A 19,546-nucleotide genomic window follows, 5' to 3' on the forward strand; every position below is an offset into this window, starting at 1 on the left:
AATAATAATAATAAAACTTAAAGCATAGTTCAAAGTTTCTCTACGTGGTTGAAGAAAGTGGGGAGTGAGGACAAGGGTTCATTGAGCCACTGCTTAAAGAATTCTAATGGTGGTCTGTGAGATGGCTTAGCAGTTATGAAGCTCGATTGTAAAGCCAAAGGACCCATGTTTGATCTCCCAGTAACCATGTAAGCCAGATGCCCAAGGTGACACATGCATCTGGAGTTCATTTGCAGTGTCTGAAGGCCCTGGTGTGCCCATTCTCTCCCCACCCCCCCAACTAAATAAATAAAATAATCTTTTAAAAAAGAATTCTAATGGTGCAAATAAATTGATAGGCTTGGGTTCAATATGTGCTTTTGCTTCTAAAAGGAAGATCATATGCTGTTGAGATTCAATAAACTCCATCATTTGATTTTTGCCTTTGTCGTAAACTTGAGAGAGAAAATGAGGATAAACATATTTTGTGGTTGGCATAGTTCCCTCAACTCTTTCTTGGGGTTCTCTGTCCCTTTGTAACTGGAAGAACTTTAGATAAAGGAGAAACCCGTATCCAGTGTTTCTGGATCGCATTCTGAGATAAACCAGAATTCTTACCTGAACACCAGTGTGCCTTTTTGTCATGACTGGTTGAGGGTTCTTTTACAAATCACACAAAAGACGGTTGGCCAGTTTACCGTGGTGGCTGGTTGTTGGGGCAATGTATGCTTTGGTTGTTACAGTCATCTTGCCTGCTAGTTTTTGATTTACTTTTTATTTAAGCGATAGAAAGTACATAGAGTGCTTTGACTTCCTGGAAAAAGAACTTTGATTTCTACCTTAAAGTACTTTTATTGCTGAGGCAACAAACAGTATAAAAAGATGGTTTAAGTGTTTTTTTTTTTTTTCCTTGTTGATTTCTCGACATGGTTACTCTGAGGATTCTAAGATTCTAGGCCTTTTTAGTTTATGTGCACATTTTGGGGGGCCTGTCTTATATGTATGCTCTCTCTCCTTTCAGAAGCTGGAGTTTCCCTCCTTCTGGGGAAGCTGGAGTGGGTGGGTTTCCCTCACTCAGAAGCTGGAAAGAGCCGGCTTCTCTCCTGCTGCATACCACCTCGATTGCACCCCATACTGGCATGTTGTTGGTTTATCCATTTGGCCTCTGTTCTTAGGTCATTGTAGCCAGGAAAAGTTTATACTTCTCACTTGAGAAATGTTCCTATTCCATCCATGAAGGGTCTGAATCAAAATCCAGTTAGTTAAAAAAATTCTCTAATTACTGAGACAGTTAAGCCAGTTCTTCTATGATAAGTGCTTGCTTCACATGGTGGGTGAGATCTGCAGTGGGACTGAGATGTGAGTGGCTGGCCTTCCATGCCCAGGATCTTTAATGACGGCACATTTTGCTTGTGTGTGGAGTAATAAATATCCTTGACTTCGTTCCTAGTCACACATGGTTTACCTGTATTGAGAAACCAGCTACCTTTCTTGCATACAATTGAGGTACTCTGTCTCCTCTTCTGTTTTATTTCATTCTCCTTTGTAAAAACTAAAATGTCAGTCCTGACCTGGTTAGTTGTTTTTTTTTTTAAATATTTAATTATTTGTAAGCAGAGCGATACAAAGATAGAGAGAGATGGGAAAAGAGAGAGAGAGGGAGAATGGGCATGCCAGGGCCTCTAACCACTGCAAACAAATTCTAGACACATGCACCATCTTGTTTATCTGGCTTACATGGGTTCTGGGGAATCAAACCTGGGTCCTTAGGCTTTGTAGGAAAGCACCTTAACTGGTAAGCCATCTCTCCGGCCCTGACTTGGTTAGTTTTGACTCCTTAGATCGTTCTTCTACAGTCAGTAAAATGGTGCTTTCAGAGACTGGAGAGATGGCTCAGCAGCTAAAGTGCTTGCTTGCAAATCCCACAAGCCTGGGCTCAACTCCCCAGTGCCCTGTATAGCCAGATACACAGAGTGGCACAAGCATCTAGAGTTCATTGGCAATGGCAAGAGGCCCTGGCACACCTATTGTCTCTCTTTCTGCCTGTCTCTGCTTACAAATAGATATATAAAATTATGTCTTAAAAATGGTGCTTTTGGTGGCTTCATTCTTTAAGCATGGTTTTGTTATGCTGTGCACCTGATGGCTCCTTCCTGTTAAGTAGGCGGTCATGCAGCTGGTGCAGAATCCTATTTTCTGGCTGTTGTTAAGGCCTGGCACACTACAGATGCCCTGAGATTCAGTGAGGGTTAAGGTTGCAATACAGAAAATCATCTGGTCCAAAAGCCAACTTGTGATAGTGAGCACGTAAAAATTTCCCCACCATTCCAGGTTTCCCTAGCCCAGGACCGTGTGAGTGTGGGCGAAGCAGTCTTTGGAAATTGGCAACAGCACTGAGCGATTTCCAGTGTGGGCCTTGTTGCCTGCCGTAGCGTGACATTGAAAAGGCTGCTAATGGCTCAGGCTGATTCCTTGCACCTGCTGGCGGACCCCAGGGGAAGCCCTTGAACAGCAGTGTCTGGCCAGTGTCTCTGCCTTATTCCTTTAGATCTCTCTGTCATTATGTTTACCAGTTTACACTCCATCCTGAGAGGGGAAAATTAGACATTTTTCCAAAATGGACATTTTGTCCATTGAGGTTGAGTTTTGATTGTTGAAACCTAGCGTGTCTGAATTGAAATTCCTTTGTCTCTAGTGGAAGAAAACCAGTATGTTCTCTGAAACACAGAGCTATTGTATTAAATTGGTGGTCGGTTAGTGATGCCCTTGTGAAAACTGCGATTCTATGCATGTTATGCCAGCTTGCGTAACATGTCCAAAGAAGACGGTTTTACCTGTTGGTATTTCCATGTGCGCATGTCTCTTATTTTTCAGGAAACAACTCATAATGTTCAGTTGGGAACATCTTTCTGTAGTGTTCTGGATCTGGGTGTCTGTTTGCAGAGCATAGTTGGCATAATACTCACATACATCTGATCTCATGTCATTGTGATGACAGTCTTGGGAGATGGGTGGGGGACAGGAAGCCTAATCCCCTACTGTGAAGGGAAGACAGGCCTTGAAAGAACAGGCGACACACCCGCAGCCAGGTGGTTAGGACGAAGTACCGAGGGGATTTGGATCTACTTCTTGTGACTTCAACCACTTGGCGCCATCTAGGAATACAAGGAGATTTAACTTGATGCCTGCTGTCCCCCCCCCACGCCCCCCCCCCCCCCAGTCGTCATCACCCTTGTAATGTCTTGATGACGTTGAGGTTTCGCACTTTCCCTTTGGCATAAAGTGGACCTCCCTCCACTGCTGTGTCCTTCCCCGTACGGGGACAGTTTTCGTTCTGCTTTCGCTTTAGGACTCTTCTCCACGCGTGTCCATGGGCCTGCTCCTGTGGTCCCCCACGTTGTCTGCTTTGGTGTGTCTAATATCTGACCTTGTCCAGGGCGGGGGTTCCTGGGCAATCAGTCTATCCCATCAGCATTGACCTGGGGACTGACGCGCCCCTGAGCCGCGGTCCTGAGAGGGATGCCCTCTGGCCTGACCCCTCTGGCTTCTTGAGCTCATTTTGAGTGTCTGAGTTTGAGCGGAAGTTGCTGTAATAGGTAAATTCTGTACGTGCTCCTCGGCTCTTGGTCTTTCCCTCTCCGCGCGTTGGATAAGCACATGTTCGCGTTGATGTTACGGACCCATTGCTGTGTTTGGGCGTCGCTGTTCTTTTTTGTAGACATTAAATTTTAAACACATCTGTGTTCTCCAGCAAGATCAGTATCTACTGTGTCATTTTACCTTTCAAGCAAGCATAGCTTTTCCAGCTCTGGCCTCTTAACCATGTTCTCTAATGGCAGTGAGTCTTTTACCCTCACTTCTCCCTTCTCTGCAGCTGATACCAGGACAAGTATATTTACTTGCTTGAAATTACCGCCCCCCAATTCCTCTCCCTTCCTCCCCCTCTTCTCCCTCCCCACTTTTTGAGACTGGGACTGTACTTGTAGTCCGTACTACACTTGGATTTGTGGTCATCCTTGCTTCTGCCTCCCAGAGTGTTGGGCGTAGAGATGAATGCCACCATGACCAGCTGAAATGTCTATATCCTGTCTTTTTCTCATAGGTTCTGCTTTTTTAAAAAATCAAGAAATGGTAAAAAAAAAAAAATGGCATATTTCTATTATTTAAGACCATTTCTACTCACCCATTTTTTGTTTTTGTTTTTAATTCTTTATTTTATTTTATTTATGGGGACGGGGAGGGAATGAGTATGCCAGGGCCTCTAGCCACTGCAATCAAACTCCAGATACATGTGTCACCTTGTGCATCTGGCTTACATGGTATTGGGGAATCGAACCTGGGTCTTTAGGCTTCACACGCAGATGCCTTAACTGCCAAGCCATCCCCTCTGCTCTTCAACTAAATGGTTTTAATCCCAAACTTCCAATAACATTTGATCTTCATTAATACAAATAGGAATTATATGAAATATGGCTGATAAAGCTGATTCTGGTTTCTTTATCTATGGACCTCATAATAAATTACTAATATCCCAGTATGCAACATTCATGTGACCTTTTAATATGTTGAAATGCTGTAAGCCCCATCTTGGGTTCATGTTACTGCTCAGTGAATATTTAAATTTATAAGAACAGGTTTGGGCTGGAGAGATGGCTTAGCGGTTAAGCTCTTGCCTGTGAAGCCAAAGGACCCCGGTTCGAGGCTTGATTCTCTAGGACCCACGTTAGCCAGATGCACAAGAGGGTGCACTTGTCTGGAGTTCATTTGCAGTGGCTGGAAGCCCTGGCATGCCCATTCTTTCTCTCTCTCTCTCTGCCTCTTTCTCTCTCTGTTGCTCTCAAATAAATAAATAAAAGTGAACAAAAAAAATTTAAAAGAAAGAACAGGTTTGATTCCCTAGGACCCATGTTAGCCAGATGCGCAAGGGGGCAGACACGTCTGGAGTTTGCTTGCAGTGGCTAGAGCCCTGGCATGCCCATTCTCTCTCTCCCTCTCCCTCTTTCTCTCTGTCAAATAAATAAATAAAAATATATTTTTAAAAAACTGGAAAAAACCTGATTATAATTTAAATTAATTGAAAACAGAAATCAAAATTTCTGTGCCACAAGAAATAAGGCTCAGAGAAAACTAATAATTTCAAAAACCATTGTTATACCTTTTCTTATTTTCAAAATATTGAAGAGTTGCTCAGAGATGCTTGCTCCCAGCTGCAAAAGTGTTTGATTCCTCATATCATTACTCTGTTTTGGTTATAAAATTGCTAGAGTCAATGACACTTTTAGAAGTATCTTTTCTGGAAGAGATGAAAGTTCAATGAATTCTGCTTAATTAGAGACACCAACTTAATTGATCTTCAAAGTGAGCTCATTGAAGCCATGACCGCCTGCTTTCCTGTCGGTGCTGCGTGCAGTGTAATGAATAATATGTGTACAGTCTTTAAGTCGGCGGATGAAGGGGTCCAGTCACTTACCTTTCCAGCGAGGTGTAAGGGCCCCAGCATTAGAGCCTCAGAGATAACCCTGTCTGATTCCTTACCTGACGGAAGCGAGGAGCAGACCAGCTTGCTGAGGACTTCCTAAGCCGCAGGAGCCCCGTGAGTGACACCTGGGCCCTCCATTCCTCTCTTCATTCTTACATGGTACGGAGAACGTGTTCCTTCCTATTAATGTCTTTAATTTGAGTGTTCCTGATTGCTCTGGGAAGGCCAAGGGGCAGATTCCCGTGCGGGCCCCACAGAGCAGGCGGAGGGAAGCTTTCTGTTTGCTCGGCGTCCCGCACAGGCTTTTCATGCAGATGAGCAGGAACCGGCAGCATGGCATTGCCAAGACCAGGACGGGGCGGGGGCGGGGGCTGCGCCGGGGGTGACCCTGAAAACCGGCTCAGGGGGTGAATTTTATTCCCCTCAGAGCCACAATGCATTCGTTCTGTTTTCAAAAACGGAAAGGTGGGGGGAGAACAAGTCCGTCGGCTGCAGCCTTGCTTTTGTATACACCGGAGCCCCTGGAGACAGTTGAGTGACTTTAATCGAGCTTTCAGAAAGAAGCACATCTGCCTCCAGAAACGCAAATGTAGTTTTACGTTTCAAACTTGCCACTCTGCCTTTGACATATAACTCCCCCCCTCCCTTGAATGACTATAGTTTTATTATAGTTAAATACAACCAAATTTGTAGTGACACGGGGGATGAAAACAGAACACAAGTCAATCCCAGCCATTACCCTCAATAGAATTGTAAGTCATTTCTATTGTAGCTTTGCTGACATTAAGCCAGAGAGAGAGGGAGAGAGAGGGAGAGGAGAGGAGAGGAGAGAAAAGGGGAAGGAAAAGAGGGCAGAGGACAGAAATAAAAAAGGAAAGACCTCCAGCCATGACCAAGAAGGAGGCTCTAAGAGGAGCTGTGTTGTGGGGTGCACCACACACTCTGTGGACAGGGTAACTCTGTGATCATAGTACGCTGTGGCAGGCACCCCACCCCTGAAATTGCCCTACCAATTTGAAGAATCATTTTCTTGCTTATTTTTAAACGCCTAAGAACAGGGGGAAAAGCCTGAAGGAGCCCAAATGCTGTGGTTTCCTTAAACCATTATCACTATGAATCCTATGGGTCCTGAAATAACTTCACTGTTTCAAAAACGGCCTGACTCCTAGGAGACTTGGCATCCGAAAGGGAAACGATTAGCTTCTTCCTTAATGTTGGTGGCCTCAGTTAAAGTGGGTCAAAAGTTGGTGAATGTAAGGATCTCAGACATGACAACTTTTTAATAGAAATCCTGTCATTCTTCACAGAGCTTTGTTTTTCATATGTATAGTTGGCTTCAAAATACATTATTCTAAATTTATGTCCATTCTTAGAATGGTATATACAATTATATGGGCAGAAACCATGAAACCAGATAATTTAATTTAGTCTTTTCTATCTTAGTGTGTCTTTAAAAAAAAAATTATTTATTTATTTATTTATTTTGGGTTTTCGAGGTAGGGTCACTCTGGCCCAGGCTAACCTGGAATTCACTATGGAGTCTCAGGGTGGCCTTGAACTCACAGCAATCCTCTTACCTCTGCCTCCCGAGTGCTGGGATCAAAGGCATGCGCCACCACACCCGGCTTAAATTATTTATTATTTAAGAGAGAGAAAAAGGTAGAGAGAGAAAATGGGCATGCCAAAGCCTCTGGCCACTGCAAACAAAAGGCTCTTAGCTGCTAAGGCATCTCTCCAGCCATTAGTGCATCTTTTTCTTTTAATTTTTTTTTGTTCATTTTTATTTATTTATTTGAGTGTGACACAGAGAGAAAGAGACACAGAGAGAGAGAGGGGGGGGGGGATGGGCATGCCAGGGCTTCCAGCCACTGCTAACGAACTCCAGGCACGTGTGCCCCCTTGTGCATCTGGCTAACGTGGGTCCTGGGGAATGGAGCCTTGAACTGGGGTCCTTAGGCTTCACAGGCAAGCGCTTAACCGCTAAGCCATCTATCTCTCCAGCCCTAGTGCATCTTTTTAAGGCCTCTCTGCTTGATGATTATAAGTCATGGTATGGTTACTCTCTCAGGTGATGGGCTTACGTTTTACTAAGGCAGGAATTTGGGGTTCGCCCGGTGGTGTAGTACTTTGAATTTGAGTCATTTTGATGTGAAGATTGACTTCTAAGAATGAATGGTTTGGGGTGACGACTTGGCAGGTGGAATAGTTATACCTGTTGTTAAAAGGCCTCTTGGATCTGGAGATAGGACTCTGAGATTAAAGTGCTTGCTTGCAAAGTGTGATGGCCCCGGCTGACTTCCCCAGTACCCATGTAATGTGGAGGCGCATGCTTGTAATTTCAGTGCTGGGGAGTAGAGATAAGGTGTCCTTGGGGCAAACTGGCTACCTAGTTCAGCTGAATTCCTGAGAGAATCTATTTCAAAAAGAGAGGTGGAGAGTGACTGAGGAAGAACTCCCTCACATTGATATTCCCCCCACATTGATATTGTCCTCTACATGAATGCCTATACGTGTGAATCCCCGCAATGCACACACATGCACACGCACGCACACACAACGCACATGCTCATACACATGCATACCACTCACAGTTACACAAAAAATGGACTTTTTGCTAATCATAAGTGAGTATTCAGTGTTCATCACTTAATGAGACATCTATGTCTCCCTTTTAAGGTCCAGGGAACATTACAGAAGTAGAGGCAGAAGAATGTAAGAGCCAGGGGTGCTGTCTTCGGGACCTGACATGGCTCTTGTATTCATGGCTTCACAGCTGCTGTTGTGACAAGACTTACACACTATTAAGCCTAAGAGCTTTCCACGGTGGAGAACGGGATGGGGGCTGGTAGTGGGAAGGGCATCAAAGTAGAAAGAAGAAGCGGTTCAGTCCAAGTGGGGGATAAGGTAAGGGGGTCGAGAGAAGGTAATGGGAGGGGATTGTGATCAAAATACATTATACACATGCATAGCAATTGTCAGTAAAAAGTTTAGGAAAGAGCTGGAGAAATGGATTAGCGGTTAAGACCCATGCCTGCCAAGCCAAAGGAGCCAGGTTCAATTCTCCAGGACCAACGTCAGCCAGATGCACAAGGTGGAGTTCCTTTGAGGGGCTGGAGGCCCTGTCATGCCCATTCTGTCTGCCTCCTTTCTCTTTCTCTCTCTAATAAATAAATGAAATATTTGAAAAACTAGTTTAGAAAGGTTTACTTTTAATGTCATCAAATTACTCAGATGCTTAGGAGAAAAAGAAGCAAATGGTGTATTTTTGGGTAGTTTGGGGGTTGTGACTGGCCTGTGTGTTTTGGAAGACAATCCTTCCAGGAGCACACTGACGGCATGCACAGCAGGATGGCACGGGCAGCCCGTGCAGTTACATTTATGGTCTTCAGCCCTCACCCCCAGGGTGGTCAGTGTATACTAGGCACAATGACTATGGCAGAGCTTTCAGAGAATGAAGTGTAGCCTGGGTTTCCCCCTCTCTGATTACACATTTCATTGCACGTTTACTACAGAGTAGAATTTGAGAACATGATTAGGTCACCTCTTGGTACCCTCCCTCCAGCTGGACCTAATAAGTACATCCAGAAAAATTCTTGTCTTCTTTCCCACTTCCATCATCCTGCAAATATTTAATTCAGGCAGAATGAGAGTTGGGAAAACTACTTTTTAAAAAATATTTTATTTCTATTTATTTATTTGAGAGAGAAGAGAGTGATACAGAAATAGGCAGGTGGAGAGAGAAGAGAGATTGAGAGAATGGATGCGCCAGGGCCTCCAGCCACTGCAAATAAACTCAAGATGCATGCGCCCCCTTGCACATCTGGCTTACACGGGTCCTAGGGAGTCGAACCTGGGTCCTTTGGCTTTGCAGGCAAGTGCCTTAACCACTAAGCCATCCCTCCAGCCCTCCCCCCCTTTTTGAGGTAGTGTCTCTCTCTAGCCCAGGCTGACCTGGAATTCACTATGTCATCTCAGGATGGCCTCAAACTCACAACAATCCTCCTACCTCTGCCTCCTGAGTGATGGGATTAAAGGGGTGTGCCACCACACCTGGCAGGAAAACTTAATTTCTGAGCTTGCTGTGGTGAACTGTCTTGGGGAGAGAATGGTATGTGTGTTTGTGTTTGAAAATGACTTATACAAACTCCGTTAATTGAATTTTAATGATTTGCAGCTTGCTCTCCAAAAGACTGTGTTGGAATTGGTTCTGCTACTGGACAGGGGCTTGATCAAATGAGGCCTTGGAGAAGTATAAAAAAAAATACAGTGGGTTTGGAGCTGCATTCCAGGCAAAGGAGATCATAGACTGATCAAAGATGGCCAGAAAAATAACTGTGGAAGGGGCTACTTGAGTGGGGGTGCCCAGGAGAGATTGGGAAAAAGCATGTCTAAGGTTGAGGAGTTTGGGATTTATCTCTCTCTCTCTCTCTCTCTCTCTCTCTCTCTCTCTCTCTCTCTGTGTGTGTGTGTGTGTGTGTGTGTGTGTTAGTGTTATAAGTGGTGTTGTAGTCAGGTTCGCATTGCTCACAGGAAACACCTGACCAAGAGCAACTTTTGGGAGAAAAAGGCTTTATTTCAGCTTGTAGACTCCAGGAGAGGCTCTGTGATGCCAGGGGAAAACGATGGCATGAGCAGAGGGTGGACATCACCCCCTGGCCAACATAAGGTGGACAATAGCAACAGGAGAGTGTGCCAAACACTGGCAAGGGGAAATGGGCTATAATATCCATAAGCCTGTCCCCAACAGTACACTGCCTCAAGGAAATGTTAATTCCCAAATCTCCATCAGCTGGGAATCTAGTATTCAGAACACTTAAGTTTCTGGGGGACACCTGAATCAAACCAACACATTCCACCCCTGGCCCCATAAACTGATAACTGTACATGATGGAAAATGCAGTGCATTCAGTCTATCTTTAAAAGTCCCCATAGTTTTTATCAGTGCTAATGATGTTCAAATATCCCCATAATCCAAGATCTTTTAACTGAGCCATAATACCAACCCCCCAGGCCCCATAATGGTGCAGAATAAACACTCATCCTGCAAAAGATGGCACTGGGCATAACAAAGAAATATTCAATCAATACAAGATTAAAAACAACCAGGGCAAACATCAAACTCTGTATCTTCAAGTCCAACAACTCTAGCCAATAAGTCTCCAAATCTGATAACAAGTCTCTGGGGCAACAAGTGTTCCAAATCTGCCCCTCCAGCTAGGCTACTAACAGTCCTGGAAAACTTCATCTGGGGCCAGGAGCTTTCCTTAGCAGACATCTCATGGTCCCAGCATCTCCATTAGGTCTCCACTGTAACCTATGGTCCATCCACTTGGCTCCATCAGGTCTCCATGCAGGCATCCAGCAAACCTGCTTCATACTACCCATGGGCATTTCCAAAACATAAGACCGTGTTATAAATTCAATGACCCTCTGTTTCTTGCATTTCTTACACTCCACAATACCAGGTAGGGTGGCAGTTTGTTATTCCAGTGGGGAATAAAGCAGACTTTGAAGAACAGGACACTCCTTGAGCAGTCAGGCCCTTCAAAAGCGTCTACATTCTTCCTGTTGCCCCAGTGCAGGTCAGCTGGCCCAATCTTTAAGGTTGTAATCTCTCTTATAATTGCAGCTGAATGGGCAGAAGTTTCAGCCCAAGGATTTCATTTCTGTGCCATATCCCTGTGCTCATACCAGTCCATGTCTATGCAAAGCAACTCTGCACAAATTCTCAGGACAAGGGCATAACAGCAAGCCTCTCACACAAACTGCTTCTAGCCCAGTCCAGGCAAAGCTCTTTCTCACTGTTGTAAGACAAAACCTCACAGTCCATAGTTCTTACTGCATTCAGGTCTTTCAACTCTGACCAGAATAGTCCATCAAGCTGTACTTACAGCACTGCAAGGTGTCTCTTAGGCCAAGATTTCACATCCTTCCACATTCCTCTTGAAAATCAGCTGCAAAAGGCCAAAGCCACACAATCACATGTCTAGCTGCAAATCACCCCAATCCTGATATCAACTTTACTATGTTAGTCAGGTTCACATTGCTGGCAGAAATCACCCAACCAAGAGCAGCTTTTGGGACACAAGGGTTTATTTTGGCTTACATAATAATTGCCTTCTGCTTGTATGCAAAACTAGTGTCGTATGGGTGACATCAACATCTCCTCCCGCTGCAGTAGAGCCAGGTGCGTTGGACCGTGCCACTGCCACTCAGACTGTCTAGGTGGCTGAGCAAAGGGGAACACAACTCCCAACAATTTCTCTGGAAGAACTGCTCTTATGCAACTGTGGGGTGGGTAGGGTCTCACTGATTCCTCAAGACAGCTTTCCTGCTGCCACCATGCTGAGTGCTTGGCTTCTTTTCTTAGTTTTAATTCTTTAATTTTAGAGAGAGAGAGAGAGAGAGAGAATTGGTGCACCAGGGCCTCAGCCACTGCAATCGAACTCCAGACACTTGCGCCACCTAGTGGGCATTTGAGACCTTGTGCTTGCCTCACCTTTGTGCATCTGGCTAACGTGGGATCTGGAGAGATGAACGTAGGTCCTTAGGCTTTGCAGGCAAGCACTTTAACTGCTAAGCCATCTCTCTCCAGCACGCCTGGCTTCTTTTTAATAGCATCCATCTCCTCAGCCACCGCCCATCCCCAGTCTTCAACTTTACATAAGCTTTTCTGGCCACACTGAAAGATTTTCAAGTCTTAATCTTGTGATTTTTGCTCATGTTATCTCTGTAATTCCAGCCAAAGGCAGCTAGCAATATTCATGCCACAGGCTAGATGAATGCCTCTAAGTTACCTCTGTCAGATTCTGTAGTTCATCTTCCTTAAGTTCCACATTATACAAAAGTCTGAGGGCCTGAACAGAATCTAAACAAATCCTTCTGTTAGAATGTGCCATGGATGAATGACCTAAAGTCCAATTCCCAGTAGAATTCTTATTCCCATCTGGGTACTTTTGGACACAGTCTTTACCGTCCATGATTCCCTCAGCATTCTGGGCTGTTACCAGGGCCACCCATTAAGCATTCTATGGATTCTTTATTCTAGGTATCCCTATTTCTCTAAGTTCTTCCCACAAATCAGTTTGAAAAGCTTCTGAACTTCATGGTCAGTTAGTCACACCAGGGACCCACTTCTTTCTACCAGTTTTCTATTAGTATTTACATTTTTTTTCATCACTATGACAAAATACCTGGGGGGGGGGACCAATAAAACCACTTAAAGGAGGAAAGAATTATTGCGGCTCATGATGTCATTGTTTTGGTTCATGGTTGGCTGGATCCATTGGTTATAGGGCTGTGGCATGGCAGAAATATATCCGAAGGGTAGAGGAATAGTGGCCACCTCATGAGGGCTAGGAAGCAGAGCCAGGGCACTGCATTTGGAAGCTGCAGGAGAGCTGGTTGAATGGCTCAATGCTTCACAGTAAAGGCTGCTCTCTGTTGCTGTCGGTTCCGAGTTTCACCTTGTTTCCAAAGAAGTGGGCAGTTATGTTGCAGCCCTGCAGACAGTAGGAATCAAAAGTTCAAGACAAACTCGGGCTATGCAATGAGACCTTATCTCAAAGGGCCCCCAACCAAAACAAACAATCATTCAAAAAGATCTGGTTTTGGCTTTGAAGAAAGAAAACCACAGTTTCAGGAATGCATATTTTTTAAATGACCCACTAGGGCAGGACTCCTCTGATTCAAGGAGGAAGTACGGTGATGTGAAAAGTCTTCCTGATGTCAGACTCTGTGGAAGAATTGCCTTACAGTGTGGTCCAGGGGACACCATAGCTGGTTAGTGCCCAGGACATTGTGACCCAGAACCTTTCTTCTAAAGGAAAGGTGACTGCAAAGAGGATGAAGGTTGCTCTTGAATTCAAATAGGTGAGGCAGGAGGAGGAAAGTTCTAGAACAAAGAACTGTTCTAGATTTCCCTGTCTATAGAGATGGCCACACTGGAGCACCAGGATGATAGGCTAGTTTTAAAGTATCCGGAATGTAGTTCAGTCCCTAGGATGAATGAATGAGCTGACCAACCAAGGAAATAGTGAAGTTATCCAGTACATTTTTAAAAAGTTAATTATTTGGACTTGTATGCTTGTGTTGCTTGCTCTACTTTTTTCTTCTCTCTCACTTTCTCTGTATGTACACACACACACACACACACACACACACACACACACACACACACACACACTTTTTTACATAGGTTATATTATATCCCCTTGCCCCCATTCCCATTTCTGAGGGTCCTCCTCAACAGGGTCCTTAGGATTCACTGGTGGTTAGGGCCTCTGTTAGTTTTTTTTTTTAAACTTTTTTTTAAAATTTATTTATTTGAGAGCCACAGACACAGAGAAAAAGACAGATAGAGGGAGAGAGAGAATGGGCGCGCCAGGGCTTCCAGCCTCTGCAAACGAACTCCAGACGTGTGCGCCCCTTGTGCATCTGGCTAACGTAGGACCTGGGGAACCGAGCCTCAAACTGGGGTCCTTAGGCTTCACAGGCAAGCGCTTAACCGCTAAGCCATCTCTCCAGCCACTCTGTTAATTTTTATGGGGGGGCTGTACCCCAGGGTATTTCTCTCCACCCAGTGTCTCTGACATCTACCCACCTCCTCTTCTGCAGTAATCCCTGAGCCTTGTTTTTGTTTTATTTTATTTTATCAAGGTAGGGTCTCACTCTAGCCCAGGCTTACCTGGAATGCACTCCAGAGTCCCCTCGAGCTCACAATGATCCTCCTCCCTGTGCCTCCCCAGTGCTGGGATTATAGACATGTGCCACCACACCTGGCTTCCTTTTCTTCTTTTTCTTGTGCCTGGAGAGTCGTGGAGAACCCTAGTCGGGTAAGTGAACTTAACATTTTTGAAGGTCGCAGGTGCTACCCGAGTAGATGCTCAGGAAATTGTATTAACGTGGCCATTCCCACGATAAAGATGTCAGTAGGAGGGAAAAGGGAAAGCATCTGTGATTGGAAATGTGCCTTTGAACTTGGACTTCCAAAGCTTCCTGTGCTTCCAAAGCCTGTCTAGATATTCAGGCATGACATTTAGCCGAGTGAAACATACCCTCCAGTGGATGCGAGGAAGGGTTTTTCTATCTGTGACATGTTTGTGTAGGTGTGTGTCCTTGCCTGCCTTTGTGCGTGTGCGTGTATGCTGACATAGCACCCTGTGCACTTGTGTGTGGCAGCCGGAGTAGAATCCGGTGTCCCCCCCTCCATCACTCCCCGCCATTTTTTTCCTTGCAACGGAGTCTTACTGATTCTGGAACTTGCTGTCTGTGAGCCCACTGATTCTCGGGTCTCTGCCTCTTAACATGATGGGGGTCACAGACGTGCAAGTGGCCATAGCCAGCTCTGTAGTGTGGTTCTAGAGTTTCACACTTGGGTCATCTCCTTCCCTCGGGCCCTCATGCTTGTGCAGGACGCACACTTAACCACTGACCATCTCTGGCCTAACTTTTGGCATATTTTGATAAGACAATGAGTCAGGATTCTTTTTTGTTTTTTTGGATTTTCGAGGTAGAGTCTTAATCTAGGCAAGGCTGACCTGGAATTCACTATGGAGTCTCAGGGTGGCCTCGAACTCATGGCAATCCTCCCACCTCTGCCTCCCAAGTGCTGGGATTAAAGGCGTGCGCCACCACGCCCGGTTTAAGAGTCAGGATTCTTAAGAAAAGATAGCGCCCTCCTATTTTCTTTATAGAATTTTGTTTTGTGTGCCCCCCCCCCCAGGAATGGGGTGGAATTAATTGTGACTGGATCTAGACTCATTAATTCTTTGTGCTATATAAATTCATTCCTAATTTATCCTCATCACCACTATTTGTTGAAACCAAAATTCTCACTTAAAAGTGACCGAGCTCTGGGGTGCTGACAGGCGGGGTCCTCTGACATTTTTTGCCTGTGTGTCTGGCTGCCCCTCCCTCTTGCAGAGATAATGTCAAACTCTCATGATGCTGGATGTTGTAATCCTACAAGGGAGCGAAGCAGTTGCCGCCCTTGCCTCAGTGTTGACGAGGAAGACTCTGGGCTTGGGTCCAACCTGGCCTTCTCCTCCATGTAGGAAATCTTCATATTTATTTTCACATTCAGTAGCATTGATCTGTGGTGGCAAACAATATCATTTAATTTATTTTTAAAAAATACTTTATTTTTATTTATTTATTGGAGAGAGAAAGTGGAGGATAGTATGCCAGGACTTCTGGCCAACTGCAAATAAACTCCAGACACATGCGCCACCTTGTGCATCTGGCTTACGTGGGGACTAAGGAATCGAACCTGGGTCCTTAGGCTTCGCAGGCAAGTGCCTTAACCTCCAGCCCAAACAACATAATTTCAATGGCTAGTTCTTAAATGTTTTTTTCAAAGTTAAGACAGTGTGATTTTTCTCTTCATGTTTGATGGCTCAGACACAAGAGCAAGAAGCTCTTAAGTGTACTAACCTTCTTGATAGAAATCCATTCCCTGCCCAGTGCTTGAGATGAGCGCCCTAACCGTTGCTGGAGATGACACCTACACTTTTGCTAAGTTCATAAAAGATGGTTATTTGTGGTGTTCGGGAGTGTTATGTTATAGGATCACTCTTATTTTTCCTCTAAGGATAAAGGTCATGTAATACAGGAGTATGTATAGGAAAATATAGATTTTTAAGCCTCCCTGTAAGTGTACATTGAAGGTAACTTAAAAAGAAAAAAACAATGATGCATACTGTGTAAACGGAAGCTGAGGTTGACATCTGGTGCTCTTGAAAAGCGATGATGTCCCTGTCTTGTCCCTCCACACGGCGTTCACGGTCACACAAATGCAATGCAGTGCCCTCTTAGTGAACAGGCTGTGTTCAGTATTTGTGCCTTGGGGTGTTTACTGAAATTTCATAAACTACTGATATCCTTGGTAATGTCCATGTTGTAGGAAGTTTCTCTGTAGAGGAGTTTCTCTGTAGAGAAGTGGGATTTATAATGCTTGAAAATTCTCAAAGATAAGATCTTAGCTTGCTTCCAGGCTTTGAAACTATTAAGCCTGGCTGCCTGTGGTTCTGGAAATACTTCCAAGGAAACTTCCCAGCCCTGCAGCGGCATCGTCACACGGCTTCGCTAGCGTGTGTGCACCGTAGCCCAAAGGGGCTTTGTGTTCTCCACTCTCCCCCCACCACTGAGGGGCAAGATAAAGGAGAGGTGGGTACAAACTTAGGGACCCTTTCCAACATCCTAGGGTTGCATGCAAATGCAGTTTCTTTTGAGGTCTAACGCTGTATTTTGCATTATTGTTAAAATGTAATTTACGGGTTGGGAAGTGGCTTAGCAGTTAAGGCATTTGCCTGTGAAGCCTAAGGACCCCGGTTCGAATCCCCAGGACCCACGTAAGCCAGATGCACAAGGTGGCGCATGCATCTGGAGTTCGTTTGCAGTGGCTGGAAGCCCTGGCGTGCCCATTCTCTCTTCCTCTCTATCTGCCTCTTCCTCTTTCTCTTTCTGAAATAAATAAAATAAAATGTAATTTACATTAATCACTATGCTAATGAAACATCTTGCATTGATGGGTGTAAGATCATCATTAAAAGCATAATGACCAAAAAATAATAAAAAAGAAAAAAAATTCATGCCCCCTTTCTCATCATTTTTACCTTGCTCCATGTGTTAGTTTTCTAAGGGCTACTGTAGTAACATACCTCAGAAGAGTCTCTAGTCTCAGTCCATCTTCTCAGGACCTTCTCTGTGCCTGCGTGCCCTTTGCATCTTATTAGGACCTTCTCAGAGGATATGGGGCTCACCTTCATATAGATTGTTTCATAGTTAAACTTATTTTTTCTTAAAATTTTTATTTGGCAGAGAAAGAGGCAGATAGAGCATGAGAATGGGCGTGTCCGGGCCTCCAGCTGCTGCAAATGAATTCCAGATGCATGCGCCACCTTGTGCATCTGGTTTACGTGGGTCCTGGGGATTCGAACCAGGGTCCTTAGGCTTCACAGGCAAATGCCTTAACTGCTAAGCCATCTCTCCAGCCTATATATAAAATTTTTAGTTTATTTGCCCACATGTGTGCATGGGTGTCTGTGCTACCCTCCCCATAGACTCAGGAGTTTATTAAAACTTGTTGGATCTCCAGCCAGCTGGTTGGAGGAGGTGTGGAGTGGTGGTGGATTTGACATTCCAATCTAAAGATACGCAAACTGCCTGGAGTTCCTGAAGAGTGTGCTGTGTGGTGTGGCTTGTGGGGTTTGGCTTGTGGCTTGCATGCTCCCCCCCCCCTCGTGTGCTCTCTCTCTCCCCCCACCCCTCCCCTGCTCTCTCTCTCTCTCTCTCTCTTTGGACTTATAAAAGCAGGCTAGCTTCTTCTGCCATTATGGAACTTCCCCTGGATCTGTAAGCTTCAATAAATATCCCTTCCTCCATAACTGTGCCTGGTCTGGAAGTTCATCTCCACAAACCTGAAGCTGTCTGCTACAGTGTCCTATAGTGTCTTGCCACTGCAAATGCCAGCTGCTTTCACCATGTTTGGCTTAGGTGGGCAGCTTGGGAATTGAACTGCTGAGCCATCTTCCCAGACCAGATTATCTCATCTTGATTCTTACCTTAGTCACATCTTTAATGACCAAGTTTGCAAATGAGGTCATATTCTGAGAAGAGATGAGAATTTTGCATGGACACTATTCATATCCTTACCCCCACTACATTAAAGTATCCTTTTTATTTTTATTTTTTGAGACAGGGTTTCATGTAGCCCAAGCTGGCCTCTACTAATTCACTATGTAACTGAGAATGACTTTAGACGTGTGTGTGTGTGTGTGTGTAGGTATGCCTGCATATGTGTATGTGCATGCTTGCAGAGGGCAGAGGACAATCTTGGAACATCATTCCTTAGGTGCCATTTACCTTTTGAGAGACAGGGTCTGATTTTGACCAGTGACTTACCACTTAGCCTATACTGACTGGCCAGAAAGTTCCAGAGGTCTTGATGTCTTTGCCTTCCCAGCACTGGGATCATGCTACCAAATCTAGCAGTTTTAAACAAGTTACTTCATTTTATGTTATTTGAGAGAGATAGATGCAGAGAAAGAGAGAATGGGCAGACTAGTGCCTCTAGCCACTGTAAATGACATCCACGGACCACTTTGTGCATTTGGCTTACGTGGGTGCTGGGGAATCGAACCTGGGTCCTTAGGCTTCACAAGCAAGCGCCTTAACCACGAAGCACTCTCTCTAGTTCCAAGTCCAGCATTTTTATGTGAGCCCTGGGGGTGGAGCTCAGACCCTTCTGCTTGCAGTACAAGCACTTTACATTACAGGGTCTCCCCAGGCTCTGACCCTGAACTTCTGATCTTTCTGCCTGCCCCTCCTGAGTACTGGGATCACATGTGTTTGGCGTCATGTCTGGTTTCATGTGATATTGGGGACCAAGCCCAAGCCTTCGTGGATGGACTCCGTCCACTGAATTGCATCGCCAGCCCTACCTACATGATACTGGCTTTGTACGTTCTTCTACTGTTCAGCATTGTAACACTGAATTCTGATTCTTTATCCTAGTTATAATTCCCTCCCAAGCCTTGCAGTGTTAAGGATCAAACCCAAGGAATGCTAGACAAGTGGTCTCCATGGAGTTACATTCCCAGCTTCTAGTTCACTCCTCTCTCCCTCTAAATCATGAACAATCAGACATGTCCTTTTCTTGTAGTGTGACCCTATGCATCTAACAGTGTATGTGTGTATTCATACCAAAATTTTTATGTGCCAGGTAGAGGGATTATCCTGATTGGATTAATTAAGGTGGGAAGACTCCCCTTGACTGGGGGTGGCACCATCCATGGGCTGGGATTGTGGACTGTATAAAAAGGAGAGCCAGCAATCACGTGCTCTGCTTCCTCTCCATGGACTGGATGTGACCAGCTGCTTCATGCTCCTGCCTCCATGCCTTCTGCCCTGCCCTGATGGGCTGTGACCTGGAGCTGGAAACTCTTCCTACTTCCTACTTTAGTCAGGTGTGTTCTCCCAGCACTGGGGACCGAGATATCAGTGTAACTGATACAGAAAAGCTGAACCAGACAACGGAATGAAGCCCGAGAGAGCCCGAGCATCAGGGCCGTAAGGTAAGGGCTGAAG

General features: G+C 45.0%; 1 protein-coding gene across 2 annotated transcripts in view; it reads left to right on the top strand.

The window, feature by feature from the left end:
- Window positions 1-19,546, top strand: part of Nhsl1 (NHS like 1) — a 153,847-nt gene that overhangs the window by 10,079 nt on the left and 124,222 nt on the right. The gene's annotated exons all lie outside the window — the stretch shown is intronic.

This window comes from Jaculus jaculus, chromosome 9 (genome assembly GCF_020740685.1).
Source record: "Jaculus jaculus isolate mJacJac1 chromosome 9, mJacJac1.mat.Y.cur, whole genome shotgun sequence".
Lineage (NCBI taxonomy): Eukaryota > Metazoa > Chordata > Mammalia > Rodentia > Dipodidae > Jaculus > Jaculus jaculus.